Genomic DNA, 23,441 nt, shown 5'->3' with positions numbered 1-23,441 from the left:
GTTATAAATTTGCATCTCTGAATAAAATTATTAACTTGGAGATAGTTGTCCTCTCAAACTCATTGTTAGGCCCATTCCTTGGCTTGGATATTAGGAAGGCATGCCCCATGAATGAAGTAGTGCCAATAAGGGCCATTAGGGCAAAGTGAAGGTACGTTTTCAGCACCTTTTTTTTTTTTTTCATTAAACTTTTGTTTTAATGGGTCTCAAAATTCTGTGACAGATTTTTGGTCAAGTTGTTTCCATTAAAAAGTACTGATTTTAAAAACTAATAACTTAAAACTGCCACACACACAAAAAAACAAATGGTCCACAAAACATTCTCCTTTCCTTCTGAAGGCTTTACGATGCATTGTTATCATTAACCAGTCTTTTACTATTAAACTTAAATGGCCAGTTGACACAAACAGTTCTGAGACCGTTCTTTCACCACTGATTAAGACTGGGGTGGCAGGTATTGGGGATAATATTCATTTAGCCTTCTGAGCTTTCTGGGCAGACTTGGTGACCTTGCCAGTTCCAGCTGCCTTCTTGTATACTGCTTTGATGACACCCACAGCAACCGTCTGTCTCAAGTCACGAACAGCAAAACGGCCCAGAGGAGGATAGTCAGAGAAGCTCTCAACACACTTAGGCTTGCCAGGAACCATATCAACAATGGCAGCGTCACCAGATTTCAAGAACTTGGGACCATCTTCCAGCTTTTTTCCAGAATGACAATCTGTCTTCTCCTTCAGCTCAGCAAACTTGCAAGCAATGTGAGCTGTGTGACAATCCAGCACAGGTGCATATCCAGCACTAATTTGGCCTGGATGGTTCAGGATAATCACCTGAGCTGCGAAGCCAGCTGCTTCCATGGGTGGGTCATTTTTGCTGTCACCAGCCATATTGCTACGATGAACATCTTTGACAGATACGTTCTTGTCATTGAAGCCCACATTGTCCCCAGGAAGAGCCTCACTCAAAGCTTCATGGTGCATTTCAACAGACTTGACTTCAGTTGTAACATTGACTGGAGCAAAGGTGACCACCATGCTAAGTTTAAGAACACCAGTCTCCACTCGGCCCACAGGGACAGTACCAATACCACCAATTTTGTAGACATCCTGGAGAGGCAGACGCAAGGGCTTGTCAGTTGGACGAGTTGGTGGCAGAATGCAATCCAGAGCTTCAAGCAGTGTGGTTCCACTGGCATTCCCATCTTTAGGGTGACTTTCCATCCCTTGAACCAAGGCATATTAGCACTTGGGTCCAGCATGTTGTCACCATTCCAACCAGAAATTGGCACAAATGCTACTGTGTCGGGGTTGTAGCCAATTTTCTCAATGTAGGTGTTGACTTCCTTAACGATTTCCTTGTATCTCTTCTGGCTGTAGGGTGGCTCAGTGGAATCCATTTTGTTAACACCAACAATTAGTTGTTTTACACCCAGTGTGTAAGCCAGAAGGGCATGCCCACAGGTCTGCCCGTTCTTGGAGATACCTGCTTCAAATTCACCAACACCAGCAGCAACAATCAGGACAGCACAGTCAGCCTGGGATGTGCCTGTAATCATGTTTTTGATAAAGTCTCTGTGTCCTGGAGGATCAATGATGGTCACATAATACTTGCTGGTCTCGAATTTCCACAGGGAGATATCAATGGTGATACCACGTTCATGTACAGCTTTCAGTTTATCCAAGACCCAGGCATACTTGACCCTTTTCCCATCTCGGCAGCCTCCTTCTCGAATTTTTCGATAGTTCTTTTGTCGATCCCACCACATTTGTAGATCAGATGACCAGTAGTGGTAGACTTGCCCAAATCTACGTGTCCGATGACAACAATGTTGATATGAGTCTTTTCCTTCCCCATTCTGATTTAGGTTGAGCAGTGGTTTTCATGACACCTGTGTTCTGGCGGCAAACGCGTTGTGAAAAAAGCATGTTTTCAGCACCTTAATTAATACATGACTAGGAGAATGTCCTGCCCATGTTAGACGAGTTGCTCATCAGAACACCACTTGAAAAAAAATCTCAGCAAGTGTCCATTTAAAATAAGTTATCTGTGTCTCCACGTATTCATCCTTCCTTCAGTGGACACACCCTGAGATAAACCCCCAATAAGTCATGCTCCTACACAGTCCTTAACTCTTGAATGTAGGTAGAACCTGTGATTTGCTTTTATCCAACAGAATGTGGCAAAGGTGACAGGTCACTCCCCTGACTACATTATGTTTTTTTTTTTTTTTTTCCCATTTTGTTTTATTTTATTTTATTTCTTTTCAGTGTTCCAGCATTTTGCTCCATGGACTATGTGCCCTCCTTAATACCCACCACCAGGCTTACCCAACCCCCCACATCCCTCTCTCCCAAACCCTCAATTGTTTCTCAGAGTCCACAGTCTCTCATGGTTTGTCCCCCTCCAATTTCCCCCAACTCACTTCTCTTCTCCATCTCCCTATGTCCTCTGTGTTATTCCTTATGCCCCACAAGTAAGTGAAACCATATGATAATTGACTCTCTCAGCTTGACTTATTTCACTCAGCATAATTTCTTCTAGTCCCCTCTATGTTGATTCAAAAGTTGGGTATTCATCCTTTCTGATGGAGGCATAATATGCAACTGTATATATTATAAAAGACTCCATCTTATCAAACTAGAGAATGATTTTTCTGCTGACCTTGAAGAAATAAGCTGCCATGTTGTGTGAGTCTGTGACTGGGCCTTGCGGCAAGGAACTGAAGGTAGTTTCAAGGAACTGAAAGCAAGGAGCTGGCTGACAACTAGCAAGAAAACAGGGACCTCAGTCTTACAACCATAGCAACTGTATTCTTCCAACAACTCTGTGAGTTTAAAAGAGAACACCAAGGTATGGAAAGGAATCAACACCTCCATTGCAGGCTTGTGAGACCTTGACAAGAAGACACAGCTAACTCATGCATGGATTCCCAACTCAAAAACCAAGAGATAATAAATGTTTGTTTTAAGCTGTTACTTCTGTGGTAATTTGTTATGCAAACTAGAAAACGAATACTCTCCTCTCTTGGCTTGGTCTAATCCCTTCACTTAATTCTTTTGATACCCTCTTCTCTTACTCTATCCAGAAAGTTGTTTCATTAATTATCCTTTAAGTTTCCCTTATATTTGAGCTTGCCTCTGAATTGGGGAAATTCTCCCACAATATAAATATTCTCACCTTTCACCAATCAATTAAAATTTTTTCTACTTAAGTGTATATCTGAAAAACAAAAAAACTTTTCTTGAACACCTTTTCTCCTTTTGGGAAGAAGCTTGCACAGTATTTCTCTTCTTGCTTGAATGTTGCACAATTCAAAAGATGAATCTCTGTCTTCCACTCTCCCATCTTCCATCATTCCTCAATCCACTGAAGTCTAGCTTCTATTCTCACTACTCCTCATAGGAAAATGAACTCCGGACACATTTATCATACTGTCTATTGGTTAACTCTTAGATGACTTTTACATGTCTTCAACTAAAATCACCAAAATGAACTCACTATCTTCATACTCTGTATTATTTATGGCATAGTAGGTGTTTTCATGGTATAGATGTAGTGGCCTGAAACAACAAACACGTCTTATCTCATAGTTTCTGTGGGTCAGGAATATAGGCAAAGCTTAACTGGTTGACTTATAATCTCTGAAAAAGTTGAAATCAAGGTATCAGCCAGGGCTGTAGTCATCTCTTGACTGTGGAAGGATCCACTTGTAAGCTCACTACTTTTGGTAGATAACATAAAATTTATGTGCAGTCTCATTCATGTGAATTGAGACCCCCAGGTCCTCACTAGTTACTGTTTAGAACTGTTTAGAACATTAGTTCCTTGCCATATAGGCCTCTCCAGTGGACTACTCACAACATGGCCGCTGGTTTTGCTCAGAATGAGGACCTTGAGAAAGAGTGAGAGAGTGAGAGCAAAAGGGCACAAGTAAAAGAGAACAAGCAAGACAGATGTCACAACCTTTGCCTAATCTTGAAAGTGATAACCCATCACTTGTCATTGAAAGGTCCAGACCTAAGTCCCTTACTCTGGGAGTGGCAATCTTTGGAAGCCATTATAGAGGATGCCTACCACATACCCAAATTATCTTTCCTGTCTGCATCTCTGTGTATGGAAGCACAGTTCTTTCATCTGAGCCTCTAGAACCTTGAGAATAATCCTTGCTTTTCCCTTTCCCCACCTTCCTAATATTATCTGATATCTTAATAAAAATAATTTATATCTTCATACTTTCTTTAAATTATTCATTTTCTTAATTCTCATTTCTTTTTTCTCATTTCTTATTTCTCATTTCTCTGTTAATAATATCCGCTATCTCCTGGTGTGTGTATGTGTGTGTGCATACATGCACATGTGCTTACTGTTATGCTTTCAGGGTGTGAGGACTATTAGGATAGGGGCTTAAGCGTGTCCTCTTTACTGATCTTTTCCTAGTTCCTAGTCCAGTATCTAAGATGTAGTAGGCATTAAAAAAATATTGTTAAGTAAATGAAGGTTTGAGTTCCAGTTTTCACATGTTAGTTTTTAATCCTCAAAACCCTATGAAATAGGTGTTTCACCATTTTATAGATGAGGAACTGAGGTGTGGAAGTGAAATAATTTGCATGAGTTATGCAGAGCGTAAGAACCATATGTAACAGTTTAGAGGGCTTTATAAATTGTAAAACACTCTACAGATATAACTTGCTATCATTATTATCTTTTGTTCTTGTTTTGAGATCCTTCGTCTTCGCAGCCTTCTCCCTGTTCACTAATGCTTCATATGGAGACAGGAGGAAGCACAATTCCAAGAAAAGAAGGGAAAGTAATAATATTAAATGGCTGCCAAGGGATCTGGACAATGGATTCAACAGGCTAGATCTGTCCAGCCCACCAGGGTGGCCATTCCCTCACTGGGATCCCGGGCCCACCACATGCTACTTTACAGCATGAGACAAGCGATGACACAATTTAGTGTTGGTGTTCTGCCTCATCGAAGAGATGGCATTGTCATTATTCATTTTGGAGAACAGCCTGTAGTGCAGAAAGAAATTATGTCAGACAGAACAGGAGAGTCTTTTCAACATAGCATTCCATCCTAAGGGAGAGAACGAGAAAAAAACCAGAGCAAGTGGGCAATACCAACTTTGGACTCGATCCGTCAATAGCCCTGCTCAAGTTGATCTTGAACTGTCATCTTCCACCCTGTGAAGAAGTAATCAGAAAGTGATACTTTACATTATTTCAATGATTTCTAATTTGTAGACCTCTTTTCTACATATTTTACCTCATAATCTCCATAATCATGAAGAAGACCGAGTAGCTATAATTTCCCTTTTACAGATTAGGATTCTGAGACTTTTCAAATTTGAGATTTATTAAGAGTCCTGGTTAATATGAAGTGAAATCTATGCAGTGTCTCTTTCCAGATAGTTTTGTATATATTATTTTATGAGCTGCTCACAATAAAACTTTCAGGCATCATTTTTATCCCCTTTTTATATACATGAGAGTTAGAGCCTAAAGAAATAAAAGGTGTCTTGCCTAAGGTAGTATATGGTATATATATAGTATATGGTATATAGTATATGGTTGTATATGGTAGAGCTAGGTTTGGAACTCAAGTTTTTAAGTTCTCTATTCCCAGCCTTCTTTCCAGTAAGCAAATGCTATATTTAGAGAGAGTAAGCTTGAAGTCCTAAGTTTGGTGACCTAAAAGAGTGGAGAAGGAAAAAGAAAATGAAGACTCAGGGAGGAGTAGAGAGAAGGAAATAGTATGAAGAAGAGAGAGATGAATGTATCATTTAGGACTACATTGGGATTCCCAAAAGAAATTCTGTATTTTGCATTTAAGTTCTCAAGAGGGGATAGGATGATACCTCCAGTTAAAGGTTGGAGGAAGTCAATTGTGTTCTAGGGTTCAGGGCCCTGAGTGGTAAACCCCGAGGAATCTCAGCCTCATAAGTGTTCCCATGGATCACAAGACCTTGAGAACAATTATACCAAGGAATCCCTGAAATTTACAAGATAAATTGTATGGTGGGTTGATTGTCCACGTAGCCAAAGAAGGTAAAGGGATGGGCAATTACAGTTTATAGTGCCTATGTTTACCAAGTTATTTAGAGTCTGTCCTCTTACATCATCCCCTCAACTTCTTTCTTTTTGTTTAAGACTAGCACAAGAAAAGCCTGAAAGGAGAGACTATTTTGTTTTCAGACATCTTAAACCCCAGGGAAGACCAAGAGAACTTGTTCAAACTCCTAGGGCCCTGAAATATAAGCATGAAAATAAAGCAGCAGGTCTAAATATAATCCTGTGCTTGGAGCTAAGCAAAAGCCACAGTGAAAGCTTTTATGGTCAAATCCCTTGGTGCACTACAGCTCAAAAACATCTCAGTGGGTAATTCTAAATTCTCAAAAAATATTTGCTGTAGGCTAAAAAACAAGTCTGAGAAGTTATCGCTTGAACATGTAATGATGGAAGAATATTTAAACTACTTACCCCTGTAATTAAACCTTCAACTAGCTCAGCTTTTCTCACTAAGGGACCCCCAAAGCCTCTGCCTTTGCTTTATTTCACTGTCACAGTTCCTGGGAATGAAGGAGGAGGAAATTGAGATATGGAGCTATTGAACTGCTAGGCCACACACCAAGTCCACAGGAGAGCCAAGGTTTGAACTCCCCTCCCCATCTCACACTCCCAGGCAGACCCTCATGCAGAGCTCAGCTTTATTCACCCAGAAGAGGAAATTTAAACTCAGCATTTCCTTGAACATCTCTCTTAAGCCACCATTTTATTTACAATGCCTTTTGCTTTTCTGGACAATTATCTGACCAGTAAAAGTTTTATCCATTTCCTAACCATCAGTATCATGCTAGGGCTTGGAGTATGTTATGGGCTGAGTTTTGTACCCTGACTCCAAATCCATACATTGAAGTTCTAACTCCCAGTGTCTAAGAATGTGACTACATTGGAATAGGGTTCTTAAGAGGTAATTGAGTTAAAATTAGGTCATTAGGTTTGGTCTAATAAAAAGAGATACAGACATGTGGAGAGGGAAGACAATGTAAAGATAAAGGGAAAAGACAGCCATCTACAAGCCAGGGAGAGAAGCCACAGAAGAAACCAACCCTGTTAACATTTTTTTTTAAAGATTTTATTTATTTGACACAGAAAGAAATCACAAGTAGGCAGAGAAGCAGGCAGAGAGAGAGGGGAGAAAGCAGGTTCCCTGCGGAGCAGAGAGCCCGACATGGGGCTCGATCCCAGGACCCTTTACCCACTGAGCCACCCAGGCGCCCCCTGTTAACATTTTGATCTCAGACTTCAGACCTCCAGAAATGTGAGAAAATAAATTTTTGTCATTAAACCACCCCGTATCTGGTACATTTTAATGGTAGTCTTAGGAGATTAATGTAAAAGGTGAGATATTAAAGTCTTAGTAGGAAATGTACAAGGAAAGGAAGCATTGTTCAGATAACCCAGATCAAGTGGAAATGTAATTTTTCATTGTTATTTGAACCCAAAGTTACTCTTAGGGGAATGAAAGGTTTGGCTAAATGTGTGAAGAACTGTTCCTTTAATCAACATTTTAATTTTTGTATTATAAGATAAGAAACTTTTATATAGATTTGAAGAAAAAAGTCACAAAGGTGGTACTGATGCTTGAATATTAAGAAGGATATTTAGATGGGTCCTATGGTATTATATCATATGGTATTTTAATTTTAAGTAAGTTCTTAGGTTTGTATTGGAAAGATAATAAAACAGTAGTTAAAAGCTTGAACTCTAAAGATAAATAAACCTGCATTAATTCCTGCTGTATATTCTTGGTAAATTTTTCAAATTCCATTTCCTCATCTATAAATGGAGATAAATAGGTACTATATTATGGGGAGTATGTAGGAAGCACTTAACAAGGTATCTGGAAGGTAGTATCATTCAATGAGTTAGTATTTTTGAGCTTCCATTGATAGCAGTTGGTACCTATGTCAGTAAAGGAATAAATTCTTTTGTACTTGCTACCCATACTTTATGTTTCTGGGATAGGAAAAAATGGCCCCAAATAGATGGAAGAGTTCTGTGGAAGAGCAGGATTATTTGGTAGCTACTTTATCAGTAGGGCAAAGTGGTGTGTGTGTGTGTGTGTGTGTGTGTGTGTGTTTGTATTGGGGATAGGGGCCATGCAGTGATCATGGATGAATAGTATGCACATAAATCTAATAGCTTTTTAGCACAGTGCCTGTCAGCATTCCTGCTTTCTCTTTTGCTGGCTGCTTCCTTAAGTCACAACCTGGTAATAAGAGGTGATAAAGGTGAAGTAATAAGAGGATCCTAAAATTTCCATGATAATTGTCCTAATTGATCATGTTCCAAGAAAGTCTTGGTAAATCTGTTCACAAAGCTATTTCTAACATTTAAAGCCCAAATACCAGCACCTTAGTGTCCTACCTAAATAAGAGTTTGCTTTTTAACTCACCAAACAGCTTCATGTTTATTTAGATGGCAAATGAGGGGCAGTCCGGGCCCAGAGCCCAGATTTTTTAATTTACTTTTAATTTATTTTTAAATTTATTTTCTATTTTATTTTTAAATTTAAATTAAATTAGCCATCTTATAGTACATCACTAGTTTCAGATATAGTGTTCAATAATTTATTAGTTGCATATAACACCCAGTGCAGATTGTTTTACTTGGTGTATAACCCTGGGGTGGTGGATCACCAGTGTTGGAAAGTGGATTGTTGAGGAACTAAGGAGAAGCTTCTGGATAAATACTCTAAAAGGATGAGGACAGGAGTAAGCACTAAAAAACATACACTTTTTAAAAAGTTATTTTAAAATTGAAGTATAATTAACATATAATATTACATTACTTTCAGGTTACAATATGTGATTTGACATTAACATACATTGCAAAATACTCTCCTTGTAAGTGTAGCTACCATCTTTCACCATACAATATTATTACAATATTATTGACTCTATTCCTTATACTCTACTTCTCATCTCTGTGACTTACTTATTTTATATCTGGACGTTTGTACCTCTTAATCTCCATTATTAGAAAAATCTCCTTTCTCTATACTTTTAGCACTTGCCTTAGGCTGGCCTTCTTAAGATGGGTGGATATTCAAGTTGCAGATGTAGGGGTAGAGGGTCAGAGAAATGGATTTCCAAGTGTATGAAAACTTTTACATAATTAAGTCTTGTTCATACTTTCTCCCTTGTCTACATTTGTTCGCAACTAATCTTACAGTAATTCCTCTCTCATCTTTCCCTCCTGCCCTCTTTCCTTCCCTTTCCCTGCCTTCTCTCTCTTCCAGTAAATCATTCAAATAAAAAAATCTCATCCTTTAACTCTAATTCTTCTATTGTTCAATAAGTCTTAAGATTTCAGTAGTCTGTCTCTAAATCTCTAATATAGATATTGACTCTATCAAGGTCACTTCAACCAGTGACCTTGGCACTGAATTTTTCATCCCCTAAAACTCATATTTAATTATAATACTCTTCCTCAAAATATTTGATGAGTCCTCAACACCTAGCAAATACAATATGACCTCTTTGTATTGACCTCTAATGTACAAAATCTTGTTCTCGGTTGACCTTTCCAATGTCAAGCAACTACTACAAGGGGTTCCACATTCCTGAACTCACCTAAGTAGCTTTGTGCTTCCATGTCTTTGTCCATGTTATTCCTAGTACCTATAATGCCCTTTTTGTCTTGTTATGTTTCTCCATCTTCTTAAAATGTGAAACCATCACTCAAAATGGTGGTGAAAAAAACCAACAAATAAAAGTCCACAATGCTGAATTTATAGCTTATTTAAGTACAAGAGATACATTTTTCAGTTGTAGTTTCTCTAAGCCAGAAAGACTGTTGGACATTAAGAGTTGTAAATAAGTTAGTATCAACAGTTGAAGTGTGATTATTTGGGGAGGGGGGACCATTATTGATTGTATGCTCTCAGAAGCAGCCATTGGAATTAACCCATTCCTGATCAGCTGACCTTCAGAAGCTAGTAGTTTTCAATAATTGGTTGTCCTGCAGAAGTGTGTTAATAAAGACAGGTAGACTTTGATTTGAGTAAATACATTTAAAAACAATTCTGAGGTGGGATCAGGAGGGAGACAAACCATTAGAGACTCTTAATCTCAAAAAAACAAACTGAGGGTTGCTGGGGTAGTGGGGTAGGGAGAAGGGTGGTTGGGTTATGGACATTGGGGAGGGTATATGCTATGGTGAGTGCTGTGAAGTGTGTAAACCTGGCGATTCACAGACCTGTATGCCTGGGGCTAATTATATTAATAAAAAAATAAAAAATTAAAAACAATTCTGATGTTTTCATTGCTAATGAAGTCTGAATTATTGATTAAACAGATTTAAACTTATTCTGGTATCTAATAGCCATCCTTACTATAAGGCCAACTGGTCTTTTAGGGTGTGGAAAACTAAAATGTTTTTCAGTTACCCTTTAGGTTCTTTTCTAGCTAAAGTTTCAAGAAAGACATAAAGCACTATTTGTATTTTCACTATCTCTTTGAAGATAAGGTTTTGTTTGCAGATATCTGCATTTCAGTTGAGTGGTGGTTGGCGTGATTTTATCCTGTTCTTTGTTTTCTTGTTACTTGGTCAGTCATCTGTTGGGAAAATGACTGCATGGAAACACTTGAGACTCGGAAAACATATTGAACAATTTGTGTGGCAAATATAACTAAAATGTTTTAAGAAAGAAACAATAGGGGGGGGACAAGATGGCGGGGTACTAGGAAGAGGCGTCTTTTCAGCTGGTACCCCAAAGTGAGCTGATTACCTACCAAAGAACTCTGATCACCCATGAAATCAGCCTGAGATCAGAATTATACACGTCTGGATCTCTACAGGGGCAGAAGACGCCAGTGAGCAGGTAAAGCAGAATGGGAACAGCGGACTGAGATCGGAAGATAAACAAAAGGGGGAGGGAGCCACCAGAGGCGACCGGTGCAAAAGTAATACCCCGATACGAGCGAGAGTGCCCTGCGTCTGGGGACCAGCATTAACTCGGAGACTGGTTGAAAGCACTCCAAAAGAGCAAAGGATCGCGGGGGCAAACTGTGGGAATCGGGGAGGCTAGGGACAGGGGCTTGAGTCCCCGGTCCCAGACGGCCTCCCCGGCGCGGAGGCAGAGAGAGTGCGGCGGAGAAACCGGCTCCTGGTCCCTAAGCCGCCAGCGTGTCCCAGAGCGCGGGGTTCCGGCTCCTGTGAGGGGATGGGAGCCGGTCTGCAGAACGCGCGCTAGCCCTACCACAAAGCTTGAGATGCGCGTGCACGTCGCTCCAGCTCTCCTGGGTTTCTAAGGCCCTGGGGCGCTTCTAGACCCGGGCCATTGTTTCAAAGTCTAAGCCTCGCGCCCGCGAAACTCTTCCCCGGACAGAGGCGCGCAAAAGCCCAGCCTGCGGCTTACGGACCAGCGCCCCGTTCTCAGTGCCCCAGACCCACGCCCGACCCACAGCCGCCTCTGAAAAGAGGTGCGCGCAAGCCGGGCACTCCCAGCCCCGGCCAGCGGCAAAATCTCAGTGTGCGATCGCTGCTTGGAACCTCTCTGGCGGTCAGGAGCTCCCAGACAGCCGCCACTGCCTTGGCTTTGGGGACGAGCAAAAGATCCTGCGCCCCCAGGGTCTTTAACTTGGAACCTGCACTGCCAGCATCCAAGGGGGAATTTATTCAGCTTCTGCACCCAGACTGAGGCTTCTCTCTGAGACGGAGATCAGGAAGTGTTCCAGGGTGCACCTTGACTGCACCAGAGTTGATACATCCAGCTACATCTGTTCAGTCTTCTCCCACCAAAATGACTAGGAGGAGGAATGCCCAACAGAAGAAAAATACAGAGGATGGACCTTCCGCAACAGAGCTAACGGCTATCAACATAGACAATATGTCGGAAAGAGAATTCAGGCTAACAATTATCCAGGCAATAGCTAGGTTGGAGAAAGCCATGGATGACCAAACAGAATTGATTAGAGCCGAACTGAAAGCGACCAGACAGGATGTTCACAATGTTAGGGCGGAGCTTAAAGCTACCAGGGAGGAGGTCCACAATGCTCTCAATGAGTTCCAATCCAATCTAAACTCTCTCAAAGCTAGGGTAACTGAGACAGAAGATAGAATTAGTGATCTGGAAGACAAACAGATAGAGAGAAAGGATCAGGAGGAAGCCTGGAACAAACAGCTTAGATCCCACGAAAGCAGAATTAGGGAAATAAATGATGCCATGAAGCGTTCCAACGTCAGAATTATTGGAATTCCTGAAGGGGAGGAGAAAGAAAGAAGTCTAGAAGATGTCGTGGAACAAGTCCTTCATGAAAACTTTCCGAATCTCGCGAATGAAACCAGCGTTCATGTACTAGAGGCTGAACGGTCTCCACCCAAGATTATACACTCCAAAAAAACATCACGACACCTGATAGTCAAATTGAGAAATTATAATTGTAGGTATAATCTCTTGAAAGCTGCCAGGGCAAAGAGGCTCCTTACTTACAGAGGGAAGCCCATCAGAATAACGTCAGACCTGTCCACAGAGACCTGGCAAGCCAGAAGAGGCTGGCAAGATATATTCAGGGCACTAAATGAGAAGAACATGCAGCCAAGAATACTTTATCCAGCAAGACTGACATTCAAAATGGATGGAGAGATAAAGAGTTTCCAAGACCGGCAAGACTTAAAAGACTATGCAACCACCAAGCCGATACTGCAGGAAATATTAAGGGGGGTTCTATAAAAGAGGAAAAATCCCAAGAATAGCATTGAACAGAAATATAGAGACAGTCTACAGAAAGAAAGACTTCAAAGGTAACTCGATGTCAATAAAAACGTATCTATCAATAATCACTCTCAATGTGAATGGCCTCAATGCACCCATAAAACGGCACAGGGTTGCAGATTGGATAAAACGACAGGACCCATCCATATGCTGTCTACAAGAGACCCATTTTGAACCTAAAGATACACGCAGACTGAAAGTGAAGGGGTGGAGAAGCATCTTTCATGCCAATGGGACTCAAAAGAAGGCTGGGGTAGCGATTCTCATATCAGATAAATTAGACTTCAAACTAAAGACTGTAGTCAGAGATACAGAAGGACACTACATAATCCTTAAAGGGACTATCCACCAAGATGATCTAACAATTGTAAATATCTATGCTCCCAATATGGGAGCAGCCAATTACTTAAGAAAACTGTTAATCAAGATAAAGAGTCATATTGATATGAATACACTAATCGTAGGTGATCTTAACACGCCTCTTTCAGAATTAGACAGATCATCGAAGCAGAAAATCAATAAAGAAACAAGAGCATTGAACGACACATTGGACCAGATGGACCTCATAGATATATACAGAACATTCCACCCTAAAACAGCAGAATACTCATTCTTCTCAAGTGCACACGGAACCTTCTCCAGAATAGACCACATACTGGGTCACAAATCAGGACTCAGCCGATACCAAAAGACTGAGATTATTCCCTGCATATTCTCAGATCACAATGCTTTGAAACTGGAGCTCAATCACAAGGAAAAGTTCCGAAGGAACTCAAACATCTGGAAGCTAAAGACCTCCTTGCTTAAGAATGCTTGGATCAACCAGGAGATCAAAGAAGAACTGAAACAATTCATGGAAACCAATGAGAATGAAGACACTTCGGTCCAAAACCTATGGGATACAGCAAAGGCGGTCCTAAGGGGAAAATATATAGCCATCCAAGCCTTGCTCAAAAAAATTGAAAAATCCAGAACACACCAGCTGTCTCTACACCTTAAAGAACTGGAGGATCAACAACAAATCAAACCAACTCCACACATAAGAAGGGAAATCATCAAGATTAGAGCTGAGATCAATGAGGGAGAAACCAGAGATACAGTAGAACGTATCAATGAAACTAGAAGCTGGTTTTTTGAAAGAATCAATAAGATCGATAAGCCACTGGCTACACTAATCCAAAAGAAAAGAGAGAAATCCCAAATTCATAAAATTATGAATGAAAGGGGAGAGATCACAACTAACACCAAGGAAGTAGAAACAATCATCAGAAGTTACTACAAACAGTTATATGCCAATAAGCTTAGCAATCTTGATGAAATGGATGCATTCCTGGAAAAATATAAACTACCAAAATTGAACCAGGAAGAAATCAACAACCTGAATAGACCGATATCTAATAACGAGATTGAAGCAGTGATCAAAAATCTCCCAAAAAACAAGAGCCCAGGACCTGACGGATTCCCTGGGGAATTCTACCAAACCTTCCAAGAAGAAATAACACCTATTCTCCTGAAGCTGTTTCAAAAAATTGAAGCAGAAGGAAAACTTCCAGACTCTTTCTATGAAGCCAGCATTACCCTGATCCCCAAACCAGGCAAGGACCATACCAAAAAGGAGAATTTCAGACCAATATCACTGATGAATATGGATGCTAAGATTCTCAACAAGATCCTAGCCAACAGGATCCAACAACACATTAAAAAGATTATCCACCATGATCAGGTGGGATTCATCCCTGGGCTACAAGGATGGTTCAACATTCGTAAATCAATCAATGTGATACAACAAATTAATAGGAGAAGAGAGAAGAACCACATGGTCCTCTCAATTGATGCAGAAAAAGCATTTGACAAAATCCAACATCCGTTCCTGATTAAAACGCTTCAAAGTATAGGGATAGAGGGAACATTCCTGAACCTCATCAAATCTATCTATGAAAGACCCACAGCAAATATCATCCTCAATGGGAAAAAGCTTGCAGCCTTCCCGTTGAGATCAGGAACAAGACAAGGATGCCCACTTTCACCACTCTTGTTCAACATAGTATTAGAAGTCCTAGCAACAGCAATCAGACAACAGAGAGAAATAAAAGGTATCCAAATTGGTAATGAAGAAGTCAAACTCTCTCTCTTCGCAGATGACATGATTCTTTATATGGAAAACCCAAAAGACTCCACCCCCAAACTACTAGAACTCATACAGCAATTCAGCAGCGTGGCAGGATACAAAGTCAATGTGCAGAAATCAGTGGCTTTCTTATACACTAACAAGGAAAATACAGAAAGGGAAATTAGAGAATCGATTCCATTTACTATAGCACCAAGAACCATAAGATACCTGGGAATAAACCTAACTAAAGAGGTAAAGGATCTATACTTGAGGAACTATAGAACACTCATGAAAGAAATTGAAGAAGACACAAAAAGATGGAAGACCATTCCATGCTCTTGGATCGGAAGAATAAACATCGTTAAAATGTCTATACTGCCTAGAGCAATCTATACTTTTAATGCCATTCCGATCAAAATTCCACCGGCATTCTTCAAAGAGCTGGAGCAAATAATCCAAAAATTTGTATGGAATCAGAAGAGACCCCGAATCGCTAAGGAAACGTTGAAAAACAAAAATAAAGCTGGCGGCATCACCTTACCTGATTTCAAGCTTTATTACAAAGCTGTGATCACCAAGACAGCATGGTACTGGCATAAAAACAGACACATAGACCAGTGGAACAGAGTAGAGAGCCCTGATATGGACCCTCAACTCTATGGTCAATTAATCTTCGACAAAACAGGAAAAAATATACAGTGGAAAAAAGACAGTCTCTTCAATAAATGGTGCTGGGAAAACTGGACAGCTATATGTAGAAGAATGAAACTCGACCATTCTCTTACACCGTACACAAAGATCAACTCAAAATGGATAAAAGACCTCAACGTGAGACAGGAATCTATCAGAATCTTAGAGGAGAACATAGGCAGTAATCTCTTTGATATCAGCCACAGCAACTTCTTTCAAGATACGTCTCCAAAGGCAAAGGAAACAAAAGCGAAAATAGACTTCTGGGACTTCATCAAAATCAAAAGCTTCTGCACAGCAAAGGAAACAGTCAAAAAAACAAAGAGGCAACCCACGGAATGGGAGAAGATATTTGCAAATGACAGTACAGACAAAAGGTTGATATCCAGGATCTATAATGAACTCCTCAAACTCAACCCACACGAAACAGACAAACACATCAAAAAATGGGCAGAAGATATGAACAGACACTTCTCCAATCAAGAAATACAAATGGCTATCAGACACATGAAAAAATGCTCATCATCATTAGCCCTCAGGGAGATTCAAATTAAAACCACATTGAGATATCACCTTACACCAGTTAGAATGGCCAAAATTAACAAAACAGGAAACAACATGTGTTGGAGAGGATGTGGAGAAAGGGGAACCCTCTTACACTGTTGGTGGGAATGCAAGTTGGTGCAGCCTCTTTGGAGAACAGTGTGGAGATTCCTCAAGAAATTAAAAATAGAGCTTCCCTACGACCCTGCAATTGCACTCCTGGGTATTTACCCCAAAGATACAGATGTCGTGAAAAGAAGGGCCATCTGTACCCCAATGTTTATAGCAGCAATGGCCACAGTCGCCAAACTATGGAAAGAACCAAGATGCCCTTCAACGGATGAATGGATAAGGAAGATGTGGTCCATATACACTATGGAGTATTATGCCTCCATCAGAAAGGACGAATATCCAACTTTTGTAGCAACATGGACGGGACTGGAAGAGATTATGCTGAGTGAAATCAGTCAAGCAGAGAGAGTCAATTATCATATGGTTTCACTCATTTGTGGAGCATAACCAATAGCATGGAGGACAAGGGGCGTTAGAGAGTAGTAGGGAATTTGGGTAAATTGGAAGGGGAGGTGAACCATGAGAGACTATGGACTCTGAAAAACAGTCTGAGGGGTTTGAAGTGGCGGGGGGGTGGGAGGTTGGGGTACCAGGTGGTGGGTATTATAGAGGGCACAGCTTGCATGGAGCACTGGGTGTGGTGAAAAAATAATGAATACTGTTTTTATGAAAATAAATAAATTGGGAAAAAAAAATAAAATAAAAAAAATAAAATAAAAAAAAAAAAAAAAAGAAAGAAACAATAGTCACTTCCAAATAATAAAACAAGACTTCTCAGACTTGACCAAGGAAACAATTCCACTGACTCCTTGGATTTTCCTTAGATGGCCAGGTTGCCTTTCATTTTAGCTTAGATATAGATTTCAGTTTTGCCCATGTTGTTAATCTAGGTATGACATGAAGTATTAGAAAGGGGGCAGATTTTTCCTGGTTTTCTGGAAGGAAATCTAAGACTATTTTATTTTCCATAATTACTTGGGCAGAGGAATTTAAAAAGGTCAGTTGTATACTCAGGGCAAGAGCTACATTATTTACTATGGCAGCCAAAGTAGGGAACTCATTTTTGATGACCATATCAAGTTTTCCAGCTTCTGTGGTGAGATAATTAACCTTAGGAATTTATTGGTTTTTTTCAATTACTATTTATTTTCTTGGGAAGTGTTTTATCCATACAGACTTCTTGTAGGAAACATTTAGGTATTAGGGAGTCATACACTACAAATGATCTACTAGTACCACAGAACAACTAGTCTTGGTCCTATGTTGGCATTGAAGATGCTAACTTCAATACAGGAAAAGGGTCTTGGATACTTTATAAGAGATACAGTTTACCTTAATTGAACTTAAATATATTACTCTAGATGTCATCATGACAGCAGTCATATTTGCATCGTGATACTATCTGTATCACCTTATATTGCAAGGATATTTTATTTCATTTATATATTATCTATAAGTTGCATCATTACTGGAAAAAATCAGGGTAACATGTCTTTATACTGTTTTTCAGCTTGGCTGTGCTATGAATACCTGATTTAGCTAAATTAGAGTGGTGATTATCTCTACTGAAGGCTAGACTTAAGCATGTTTATAAATAAGAAAATTATCATGGGCTATTAGAAACTGCTTAAAGGGCATACTAATACCCAAAGAAAAGTGAACAAAAGCATTCACGTGACAGTTTGGAAATCAGAGCTTTCAAGTATTTAGACCAGCAGTTTTTATTTTTTTTAAATTAAATTTTTAATTTTTTTTTATGAACATATAATGTATTTTTATCCCCAGGGGTACAGTCTGTGAATCCCCAGGTTTACACACTTCACAGCACTCACCATAGCACATACCCTCCCCAATGTCCATAACCCCACCCCCTCTCCTGACCCCCCCTCCCCCCAGCAACCCTCAGTTTGTTTTGTGAGATTAAGAGTCACTTATGGCTTGTCTCCCTCCCAATCCCATCTTGTTTCATTTATTCTTTTCCTACCCCCCAAACCCCCATGTTGTATCTCCACTTCCTCATATCAGGGAGATCATATGATAGTTGTCTTTCTCCGATTGACTTGTTTCGCTAAGCATAATACCCTCTAGTTCCATTCATGTCATTGCAAATGGCAAGATTTCATTTCTTTTGATGGCTGCATAGTATTCCATTATATGTATGTGTATATGTATGTGTGTGTGTGTGTGTGTGTGTGTGTGTGTATATATATATACCACATCTTCTTTATCCATTCATCTGTTGATGGACATCTAGGTTCTTTCCATAGTTTGGCTATTGTGGACATTGCTGCTATAAACATTCAGGTGCACGTGCCCCTTTGGATCACTATGTTTGTATCTTTAGGGTAAGCACCCAGTAGTGCAATTGCTGGGTCATTGGGTACCTCTATTTTCAACTTTTTGAGGAACCTCCATGCTGTTTTCCAGAGGGGTTGCATCAGCTTGCATTCTCATCAACAGTGTAGGAGGGTTCCCCTTTCTCCGCATCCTCGCCAGCATCTGTCATTTCCTGACTTGTTCATTTGAGCCATTCTGACTGGTGTGAGGTGGTATCTCATTGTGGTTTTGATTTGTATTTCCCTGATGCCAAGTGATGTGGAGCATTTTTTCATGTGTCTGTTGGCCATCTGGATGTCTTCTTTGCAGAAACGTCTGTTCATGTCCTCTGCCCATTTCTTGATTGGATTATTTGTTCTTTTGGTGTTGAGTTTGATAACTTCTTTCTAGATTTTGGATACTAGCCCCTTATCTGATAATGTCATTTGCAAATATCTTTTCCCATTCTGTCAGTTGTCTTTGGTTTTGTTAACTGTTTCCTTTGCTGTGCAAAAGCTTTTGATCTTGATGAAGTCCCAATAGTTCATTTTTGCTCTTGCTTCCCTTGCCTTTGGCGATGTTCCTAGAATAAAACTTGCTGTGGCTGAGGTCGAAGAGGTTGCTGCCTGTGTTCTCCTCAAGGATTTTGATGGATTCCTTTCTCACATTGAGATCCTTCATCCATTTTAAGTCTATTTTTGTGTGTAGTGTAAGGAAATTAGACCAGCAGTTTTTAAGTTACAATCTGTGAGCCAAATATGGCTTGCTCCCTGTTTGTAAATAAAGTTTTATTGTCATACAGCCATGGTCATTTTGTTTATGTGTGGCCTATGGCTGCTTTTGCACTACAATGGCAGAGTTGAGAGCAATTTCGGTAAAGACCATCTGGACCAAAAACTTAAAATATTTACTGTTTGGTCCTTTATAGAAAAAGTTTGCTGGCTCTGATCTAAAGTAATTGTTCCAGTGCTCTTGGGTGGAACTGTCTACTAAGTACTGTCATTAAATTGTTCCAAATATATTGGGTTGGTAGTCAACTTACATGGACCATCTGACTCTGAAGCTTCCCCACAGAACCTCAATTTAAGTTCTCTAATTCTTCAAATGCTGAGTTTTTCCTCCAGTAGGCTAGAATAGTGCCTGCTACATTGAAGGCATGCGATAGATGGTTGTCAAAGTGGCTTTAAGTGCTTGCTTGCACCAAGCATTGATCTCAGTGCTGTGAGAATACAGAAACAAGGCAGAGAGAGAGAGAGAGAGAGAGCCTTTATCCAGTAATTATATAGGTCACAGGTAAAAATACAGCTCTAATACAAGACAGAAGGTTGTGTCATAAGAGAGTTATAGATCAAGTGCTATGAGGACTCAGGAAACAGGAAGCATTTGAAATAGGCTTTGAGGAAGTGAGGAAATGGCCTATTTGCCAGAAATACAAATAGACCATCTTGAAGAAAGGTATAGTGGTGGAATAGGACAGAGCATGTCTGGAACAGGAGGAGTAATATTTGTATAATAAATAGGGTACTAATAAATAGGGTACCCAGTGGAAAACAATAGAAAATATGGAGAAAAATGAAGTAATTTTGGGGGGATCAGTTTTATAGAGAGGTATGCTAAAGTCGGTTCATGCCTGTTGAATATTCAGGAATATTTTAAGCTGGTTGTTATATCTCTGGTGGCTTAAAATTGGCCACAATGAATGAGTGATGGTACAGGAGCAAGAGAAAAAAACAGTAGTTACCACAATTGAATAGGGATGAGAATCAGTCCAAGGGGTATCCAGAAGATGAGCTTAAACTAATAGATGAGATGTCATGTTTTTGGAAAAGGAAAAAGGGTCTATTTTGAATAATCTATACTAAGAATTTCTCATGGCACTAATGTATGGTACAGGTCTAGGTAGAAATTATGTATATAGCTCAAAGCCAAATGAACAGCTTTTTAAAAAACTGTATAACTGAGAAGGTATGATTTAGGAAACCCAAGAAATAAAAGAAATTAAGCAACTGTCACTTCTTGTCTGTGAGAGTTAGAGTTGGTTTTATATCTTGGTTTTTTATATTGATATATTGATCCCATGTTTCTTTATCTATAAATGTGTATAATAATATCATGCAGGGTTACTGTGAAAACTAAATGAAATAAAGGGTGCTCCCAAACTTTCCTAATGATAATAATCACTTGTAATTTTATAGTTCACAAAAAGAGGAAAGGATCACCTGGACAAACATACAACTTCCTGGGTCTCATTGTAGACCCCCTAGATGAGAATGTCCACAACAGGGGTCAGTGAAGTTGCTTAAAAAGAGCATAAGGTGATTCTTACTGAGAAAATTTAGGGAAAAAAGAGTTAATATATGTGAAAGTAACTTAAAATACACTAACAAGAACATAATTGGAAAAAAAATTGAATTAATGCAATATTCAGCAAACCATTACATGGTCCTTGGCTCAATCTTCCTCTTACACATTTAGAGGAATAGTATTAATGCTTCTTACTGCCCAGAGCTTGGGGGAAGGATTAGAGTCTATCATTGGAAAAGGCTCTGAACTTTCTGTAAGGTAAGTGCTGTGTGTAACAGCAGTTACGTTTAATTGGTTCACTGGAAGTAGGCAGGTTGATAAATATTTGTCTCAGAGATTACTCTCTGAATTGTGTGCATAGACTATAAGCTCTAAAAGACTAGGTTTTTCTGGGGATATGGGCAATAGGAAAGAGCAGAGACAGCAATAACGCCCAGGAGCTGAATCTCTGAACTCTAGGGGCAGGTACTGAAGGGGGTAGAGCCATCGTCACTCTGGAGAGCAATAGGTCCTGTCCCATTGAAAAATGCCTGCAGGAAGAAAGGATGCCTGAGCTTTCCAGGTAAAATAATCTAGTTCCTAGGAAAAGGATCATTTTTTATGACCAGGAACACCCCACTGACAGTTCTCTCTGGGGAGTCATGAAGAGGGATGAGGCTCAAAGACAGGCATTCCAGGGCCTTCAGCCTTTGCCATCAGCCTCCCATGATGCAGTCAGCAAATTTGAACCCCTGCCTGAGCAGGGTGAGGACAGCCCACCCCAGGTTCTGCAAGAGTAGCTTACTGCTTCCAGGAAGGTCTAAAAACATCAGCTGGTGGGGAGGAGATCTGTTCCTAGCAAGTGCTATTCACCACTGCTTAGGACAGTTTGTCTCCCTTCTCTCTGCCAACTTCATCCTTCACCTGCCCATAAACTCCAGTCAAGAACCTCTGCCTCTGAATACTTTCCCTAACTCTTTCTGTCTCAGATTCCTTCTCCTCTATGTCTTCTATTTAGTTCTTAGAACAGAGCTCAATTTATTAGCCACAAAACAGTTTAAAAAGCATGGATCTAAAAGCCAACTTCCTTGATTCCATGGTCATTTTCTATCTTGAGTATTTCAGCCAAAACCACATCATGTTTTTTATACAAGATTGTGTATGTGTTTTACTTCTTTGGTTACTAATAAATCATTGTATACAAAGAAGAATGTCCCTCACTTTCCTGTGGCTCTTTTCTAAGGTGGTAGGCTAATAAAGTGTATTCTTTGTTATCTAGAAAGGGGCATGATACGGGGAACCTGTACTAGATAATCAAAAAGTGATTCGCTTAAAACTCTAGTTGTTTAGTTCACTCTGCTATCTCCTTGAGCGTTTCCATAAGTTTTCCTACCAGCTAGGAGATGGAGAATAACTACCAGAAACGTGCTGTGGAGTAGAGAGAGTATGTGACTAAAATATAATTGCTAGTGTATGTTGGCCATAGAAAAGTCACTTGGATATGAAAATGAAAAATTCACTTGGATAGTCAAGAATTAGCAGTAACAGGACATGGTCTCCTCTGGGAAACTTTTATAACAATGAATAATTTTAAAATAGAGGAAGTAATTCCTGTTCACTAGAGGAAATATTTTACATATTCCTTAAGTTTTCTCCAGAGGGTAGAAAAGTAGTACAATAAAGTCTTCATTATTCAGAATTTATGATTATTTGCCTAGGAATTGTCCTACATTCACCTTTGTTTTCAGTCTCATTAAAGAGTAATTTGAATACGAATATTATGTGATGGAGTTATCACCTGGGAATATTAAAGTTGTTTGAAAAAATGTGTTCAAGAAATGTTCTAGCTTCAGAGCATTGTGGTCTGAAAATATGCAGGGAATGTTTATTACATTTAAAATTATTATAAATCATCTTATTTCTTTATTATGCAAGGATCCTTAGGAACATAGATAACCAGAGTAATTTTTTAAGAATACAGTTGTTTTCTTTTTTTTTTTTTAAAGCTTCTGCAATTTAGACTTCTCATTAAGTTAGCCCTCTCTACTTTTAGCTTGTCTTTAAAGTATTTTTCAGATCTTCCCACACTTAAATCAGTATCATGGCAAATTTGAGGTTGACAGAAATCAAGTAACAGTAGTAATGGTGATGATGTAAATAACTGAGAGAATTTCCTTACCTAACCTAATTGTGTTTGAAAATTACACTAAACTTCCTATTTGCTGATAATCTGTTTTCTTTGGGGCCTCTCTGACTTTTCAGGATGGATGATTTATAGGATTAACATAATAACTCTGGGACTGTGCATAGCCTGCAATCCCTGTTCTTTGTAAAGGTTTAGTGAGTTCTGTGAGTCCCCGTGGGAGAGATGGTCCGACTCATGTCAGACTAGATGGGAGGCTTGTGATAAAGAGGGTGAAGAAGGAAGGGATGTAGATTTCATCATTGCCCAGAATTAGGTTGAGAAGGGATAACTTACAACATGCAGCTAACCAGAGGCACCAAGATCAAAGACTGACTGCTATGTATCCAGGAAGCATAGGACTGTGCAGGGAAGAAGGAGGAAAGCAGATGTTAAAATCAAAGAAATCTGAAAAAGTTTTGGTAAATGGCTCTAAATGGGCCACAGGGGACATCTTCATA

The 23,441-nt window shown here is 39.7% G+C and overlaps 1 pseudogene; it reads right to left on the bottom strand.

Annotated features, from left to right (window-relative positions):
* Positions 1-326: 326 nt before the first annotated feature.
* LOC122898811 lies at positions 327-1,893 on the bottom strand (annotated as a pseudogene).
* Positions 1,894-23,441: the final 21,548 nt, after the last annotated feature.

This window comes from Neovison vison, chromosome 2 (genome assembly GCF_020171115.1).
Source record: "Neovison vison isolate M4711 chromosome 2, ASM_NN_V1, whole genome shotgun sequence".
Classification (NCBI taxonomy): Eukaryota; Metazoa; Chordata; class Mammalia; order Carnivora; family Mustelidae; genus Neogale; species Neogale vison.
The sequence above is the reverse complement of the archived record's forward strand: the minus strand, read 5'-3'. Positions and strand labels throughout refer to the sequence as shown.